General features: G+C 46.4%; 1 long non-coding RNA gene across 1 annotated transcript; it reads right to left on the bottom strand.

Moving 5' to 3' along the window:
• Positions 1–1,235: 1,235 nt before the first annotated feature.
• On the bottom strand, positions 1,236–3,964 carry LOC122479643. The gene is made up of 2 exons (XR_006296390.1): positions 3,788–3,964; positions 1,236–1,517 (listed from the first exon to the last, which is right to left on the bottom strand). It is a non-coding gene; the product is annotated as an uncharacterized LOC122479643 (long non-coding RNA).
• Between the last annotated feature and the right edge of the window lie 2,913 nt (positions 3,965–6,877).

The raw sequence follows: 6,877 nt of genomic DNA, 5'->3' as shown, positions 1-6,877 counted from the left end.
AATGCGTCCATTAAACAACAGATCAGCCTTCCCCTGAGAGCCCACATACTCCACTCAGGCCTCCCAAACTTGCCTGCAACCCTCTTTTCAGAGCTTGCGGTCGGCTTCCCAGGAGTCCTCTCATAGATTATCCACATATACACCCCTCCCGCCCTCCCTCTGTCCGGCTCCCACAAGTGCAGGGCCAGTAGAAAGGGGTCAAGTTAGTGGGGGCCTATCTCGGGTCCTCCTGTAACTATTCTCTCCTCCCACCTTGCATTCCCCAAACCGTATCTCCACTTTTCACCTCCCCCTGTGAGGGACAAAGCAGGGTCTCTTTCCCACACACACTTGGAAAGTTGTCAAATAATTTAAGCCAGGGTGTTTGCTGATAACAAAGGTGCTGTGGCCGATAAGGAAAGTGTTGGCCAGATAGGCTTCACATCCCAGGAATATTTGCATTTTCAGGGGGGCCTTCTGAAGAGAGAGGGAACTGAAATTTGGGGTAGTTCCCCGGCATAGTCTTAGACCTCGCTAGTCTTTGCGGAAGTGTCCCCACCCCTTTTGGATCAATGCCCACCTGCTACTAGATGGGTGGTCAGAGACCTGCGGGCCCAACTAGCTGGATACCTGTGTCGCCCTCACATCCCGCCTTCCCCTGGTCTCTCGCAGCTGTGGGAAGGATGGCCGGGGAGGAGGTGGGGGAAATGCTGGTTTCACCCCAAATTGGGAGACACAGTGTTAGAAGATTATTTCCACTTTTAGCGGCACAGTTACATGAGAAACAAATTTGTATAAAGATTATGATTTGAAATGAGCTATCTAAACAAGATGGACCATCAAACTGCACTTTTTAGTGCACTGTTGAATATAAATCTCCAAACTGGCCAACAATGACCTACAGTTTAGTATCGTAAAATACAAACTGAACTTGTCTCTTTCAGTGTTTTGTTGGTATAAGTTCTAAATATCCTCTCATGGGAAGAACTTACTTTTATTCTGAGATTCTTTCCTATCTTTTAAAACAGTCTTCTTTCCTGTGTTTGGTATTTTTCCGATGTTTTGGTATTATTATTTCCAATCCTTTTTCTTATATTTTATATTATTATGGTTTCTATGTTTAGACTTACTGTTATCTGTGTGTGGTATTCCTATTTCTCATGTGTTTATAATAACAACCGTTTAAACATCTTTGTGATATTAAAACATCCTTGGTATTAAAACATGATAAATGACGATCACAGGAGGCAGAGACGTGGTTTTGTTCATTGCTGTGCCCCCAGCCCCTAAGACACTGTGTGGGGCATAGTAGAGATCAATAAATATTTATTGAGCAAATGCATATATGAATGATGGGTCTTAGAAATTACATTCTTATCTGTCATACGAGTTGGCAATTCTGTATCAATCCCTAAATTTTAAAGTTACCAATTCATGAGATCCATGGGTTTGGAACACAGAACAGGGAGTCAGAGCAGCTCTAATTTAACTTGACCTTGGACAAGTGATTCTATCTCTACAGGCCTCAGTTTCCACACCTGTGGAAAGGAATTGATACCAGTCGTTACTTTGTTGGGTCATTTGAGGATTGCAGGAGGTGTCTTGCAGGCCCTGGCGGGGGGCCAGGGGTAGGAGACTCCGTCCAGGGACTGGACTGGCCTCCCGGGCAATGAGGTGTGACTGCCATTCGTGTTTATGCCTGGCCAGCCCTCTGGATACAGCTTACCCCCACCCCTAGTAATTCCGCTCTGAACATCCGAAGAACATAGAGGTATTCTGATGATAGAACGACCTGCCAGTTGGTTTTCCTCAGGTGTAGGGAGCGAGAATAAAATGAGCACACCCTTCAGTGAGTTCTGATTTTTTTTTCTTAAAAGCTTAAAATTTACTTTTTCAATAGGGCAAATATTTTTATTCTTAGAAAAACTAAGCACTTAGTATTAGCAATTGGTTACATACCGGGTTATGGGTTTTCCCCTCCCCCCCACACTCAAAAAGAATTCCAGGACGTATTATTGTTATCTTACAGTTATGGAAACAGAGTTCAGGTTGATTAAATGGCTTGATCACCGTCTCTTGTTAGCAGGTGGGAGAGCTGAGGTTGGGGTTTAGGTCTGATTCCCAAAGCCATGCTGTAACTGCAGCGTGCTGCTGCACGGAAGGGAGATTGCATCTCTTTGTCTGTTTGGGTGGAAAATTTGGAGACAGGATTCCCTTTAACCTCTCTCTAGATAAGATTCATTCAGCCTCTGAACGAAATCCTTTTCCATTCTGACTGCTAGAGATCAGGCTCTGCAACTCATTAGCTGTGTGACTTTGAATAAGCTGCACACCCTCTCTGAACTTCAGCTTTTCCTCTTGCAAAGTGGAAACAGCAACTTCTGCCTCTGTCTCTAGGTTGATGCCTTGTGAAGGTGCCTTGTAAAGTGCTAGATACACGTGAGATAGCGTTGTTAGTGAGTCCCCACGATTTCCTAGCCAGCTTCCTCTCCTCTATGGATCTGTTTCACTGATGAAAGAGTTCTTTGCAAAGCTCTTCCTTGTATATTTTTAATTGCCTTGGTTTTTACTTTACCCCAATTGTCTATTTCCTTTAACTTTCCCTTTCTTTCCCCCCACCTTGGGCTATCTTTCCATTAGATTACACTGATTAGTCAGGGAACAGAACTATTTCAAGTGCTTGGTATTTTGATCCATTTCACACTCTCCTTTTGCGCCTCCCTTACCCCCCACCGTGGGCTTTCAGTCAATTGTGCTTAGTCTCCAGACTTCTAGCGCATGCTGCCTTTAAAAATTCTGCCTTCCAGTATACTCCCTGTGTTGCTACAACCCCTTCCCCCGCCCCAGGCAGGAAAAAAGCTCATTGCACCACATGAATGGAGGAGAACAGTGCCTCATGACCTTGGAAGGTTGTGTGCCGGAACAAGTGGTGTCCGTAGTGTTAGAAATGTCCCAGCACTCAGTGAGCTTTAGTTCTGCCTCTAAGTGGGTTTCAAAGTTCCAAATATGCATTTGCAACCCAAAACACGGACATGCTCTCTGCTCTCCTCAAAACGATCATCCTTGTTCTAAGTATCAAAGAAGTTCTCGAACCACCCCTCTGTGTTCATCGGGCAGCAACTGTGTACCAGGTCCTAGGTTAGGCGCTGTGGGGATGTCAAGAATGGAACGGAGCCCTTGATCAGTAGGGCTGCTGGGGACAACAGACTTGCAGACAACACGGACATAAAATGAATTCCTCCTTTTTCTCCTCAAACAAAAACCTCAGCCTCAGAACAACACTTCAAGGGATTCGAATATAACCTTCTGAGAACAATCTTATGTTAAGGACCACCTCCGGCTGAGCCTGATATCCTGGAGCCCCAGATCACAGCTTTAAGTTCACCCCCGAGAGACTCTTTGCATGCAAGAGGCTTACGTGTGCGTGCTTTGGTTGTGGTCAGTGCGGGGACAGCGTCCACCCCCGCCCCCCACCTCTGTACCCTGTCCCCAGGGCACCTCAAGGAATCAGGCCAGGTGAGGAAAGCGGTCACTCTGTCAATCCCTGGAGGGGGAAGGGAGGAAGACTTTTCCCCTTTGATTCCTCCTCAGCTCTGGCCAGGTGCTGCCCTTACAGTGTTATCTCCAGCGGCCAATACCTGGGTTGACCCTGGACTAACTGGAAGCTTCTCCCTACAGAGGCTGTGTGGTGTGAGGGACACATCTTCCATTTCCTAAGAAGGTCAGGGCCACTGTCTTAGTTTGCTAGGGCAGCCGTAACAAAGTATCCCAGACTGGGGGCTTAAACAACAAAAATTTATTCTCTCACAGTTTTGGAGGCTGGAAGTCCAAGATCAAGGTATTGGCAGAATTTGTTCCTTCTGAGGGTGTGAGGAAGAATCTGTTCCATGCCTCTCTCCTAGCTTCTGGTGGTTTTCTGGCAATATTTGGCGTTCCTTGGCCTGTAGACCTCTCAGCCCATCCTCTGCCTTTCTCTTCACATGGTGTTCTCTCTGTGTCTGTCTCTGTGTCCAGATTTCCCCTCATTATAAGGACACAGTCATATTGGCCTAGGGCCCATCCGGCTGACCTCATCTTAACTTGATCATCTACAAAGATTCTATTTCCAAATAAGGTCACGTTCCCAGGTACTGAGGGTTAAGACTTCAACATCTTTTGGGGGAGACAGACTTCAGCTCCTAACAGCTCTCTCCCTCAAATGGCTCAACTTTTCCTCAAGATTCCTTGGTATTTCCACCTTCTTGCTCCTCCTCGGTTCCAGAGGAGTCTCTCTCTTCCTTGCCCAGGCTAACGCCTTCCCTGGGTCCCCTGATTCTGTCCCTTCCCGCGTCCTCCAGGGCCTCCTCTGTCAGTTAGCCTGTCCTGGGTGCCTCTTCAGGATCTTCCAGACTTATAAACTTGTTTAGGCTTGATAGCTGCTTCCCATGGTCCTGCCGTTCCTGCGTTCCGTTCTCCTGGTTTTGTTTTGTTTTCTTTCACAAACCGCTGTGTCTATTCCTCTATCAGTCACCCCCCCTCCACCCCCAAATCAAAGCTTGCCCTGTCAGAAGAGCATTTGAGAAGCGGTGGACCCTGATGTCCAAGTGTGCAGGCTTCAGAGTCAAGACTACCTGGGTTCAAATCCTTGTTCACTTAATCTGTCTAACCCTCAGTCTTGTCCGTCGGTCCCTGTGCATGACAACAGTGTCTACCACACGGGGTGTTTTGAGGATAAATGAGGTGGGGCGTTCATTACCTTAGCACAGCTCTTGGTAGACAGGGAGGTCTCAGCTACGTGTCAGCATTTCAATTTTTGGTGATTTCAGCTTTTCCTATTGCCACGAAGATGGTAATTATGTCTATGTGTTCTGCTGCAAGTCAATTACTTCCCACCTTTCCACCTCGTCCTAGACAATTTATTTAGAAATGCTACTAACATTTCAATATATCCCCCAAACTAAGCCCTGTCCTTGCCTTCCCGTGTCCCCCCTCCCCCCGCCCCCAACACACACACTCCTGAGCTTCTGTCTGATTTTTCTATTTTTGCTAATGGCACCATTACATTCGTATCAGCTCTGGACACAAAACTTGGAGTCTCTGTTCCCTTTCTTGTACCAACTATATCTAAGCAATAGCTAAGTTCTGTAAAAGTTATTAGTGAGACATTTTACAACACACGTGCTCCTATCTATCCTGTCCTTCCATTTCTTTCTTTTTAAAAAATTTTTTATGTTTATTTATTTTTGAGAGAGAGACAGAACACAAGCAGGGGAGGGCCAGAGAGAGAGGGAGACAGAATCGGAAGCAGGCTCCAGGCTCTGAGCTGTCAGCACAGAGCCCGACGCGGGGCTCGAACTCGGTCAACCACGAGATCGTGACCTGAGCCGAAGTTGGATGCTCAACCGACTGAGCCACCCAGGCGCCCCCAGACTATTCCAGTAAACTGCACTCTGGGTCTCCAGTCCCTTCCTATCATGATCACTTACACACACTGCCACCAGATTATTCTTCTTAAAATGCAGCTTGATCATGGAAACTCTCCTGTAGAAAAACATTCAATTGCTCCCTATTGCTTATCAAGTAAAACCCAAACTTTGGCATTCAAATGCCTTTATAGTAGGGCTTTTCTTCCTTCTAACCTCCTTGTAGGTGCTTAAGCTTTGACTACACATTTCAAACATGTACAGTATCCTCTATTTTTCATTTTTAAAAAAAATTTGTTTGAATGTTTATTTTTGAGACAGAGAAAGAGACAGAGGGAGAGAGGGAGAGAGAACATGAGTGAAGGAGGGGCAGAGAAAGAGGGAGACACAGAATCAGAATCAGAAGCACACAGACAGATTCAGAAGTAGGCTCCAGGCTCTGAGCTGTCAGCACAGAGCCTGATGCAGGGCTCGAACTCACAAACTGCAAGATCATGACCTGAGCCAAAGTGAGATGCTTAACTGACTGAGTATACCCAGGCACTCCTCTATTTTCCAATATTCTTCTTAAATATACTTTCCTTTTGGTAGGCTTTCTTGTTCACTTTACTGGGGGCGGGGGGTGGTTCTCTCCCTTTGCTGGTCTTCAATATCTTATTTGGTATCTACCCCTCGCGGGGCCCTGAACACAATCTGTCCCATATTCCCTGGTAGCTAAGAGGACAGAGACATTCTTCTGTCCCATTGTCATATCTCCTGTAACTTTCAAACAGTGCCTGATACATGTCGATACATATAATTGTTGAGACTTTTGACCTGAATTGAAGAGTACTCAACTTTCCATATAGGTTTCCTTTTCAAAAGGGCTTCAACAGACAAATGTGAATGGATGCTGCAGTCAAGTGTAAAATCAGAAATTCATCTCTCAGCCCCCTGGAGCCTCCCTCTGCCTGCCCCGCCCGCAAGGTCTCTTCATGGCTTCCCTTGCCTGTCATCCACACTGGGGGAAATTCATGGTTTCGGGGGAAGTGTGAACTTAGGACTTGAAGACGTACCTCCTTCCTCCCTTCCCACACTCCTTTTTCTTCCTAATCCTGGCAGTCTCTCAACTTGTACTTCATGCTCAGATTCTTTCTTCTCTCTGCTTCTTTTCTTTCTACCTTTTCCTCTTTGCATTACTGTCTGCATCCGCATCCAGTTGTAAACAAGATTCTGAGTCTGGGGCTCGGCTGGGGATGGGCAGCAGAGAGAATCAGACATTAGGGCTGGGGAAAGGCTAGCCCATGGGGCCAAGTCATGGCCCCCTCTGGCTTCCTCCTGGTCCAGCAGCCAGGCTGCAGACTTGACCTAACTGTCCTCCTCACTAACCGGGGACTCTTAGACTTGCAGCAACTTCTCTTTGTCCTATTAGTGGGATTTAATGGAGAACAGAGAGGCTTTCAAAGTGATGGCTTTATTCACAGAGACCTATGGAATGCAAAGTACTTTTCTCTTCC

Source organism: Prionailurus bengalensis, chromosome C1 (genome assembly GCF_016509475.1).
Source record: "Prionailurus bengalensis isolate Pbe53 chromosome C1, Fcat_Pben_1.1_paternal_pri, whole genome shotgun sequence".
Taxonomy (NCBI): domain Eukaryota; kingdom Metazoa; phylum Chordata; class Mammalia; order Carnivora; family Felidae; genus Prionailurus; species Prionailurus bengalensis.
This window is presented reverse-complemented; position numbering and strand designations above follow the sequence as displayed.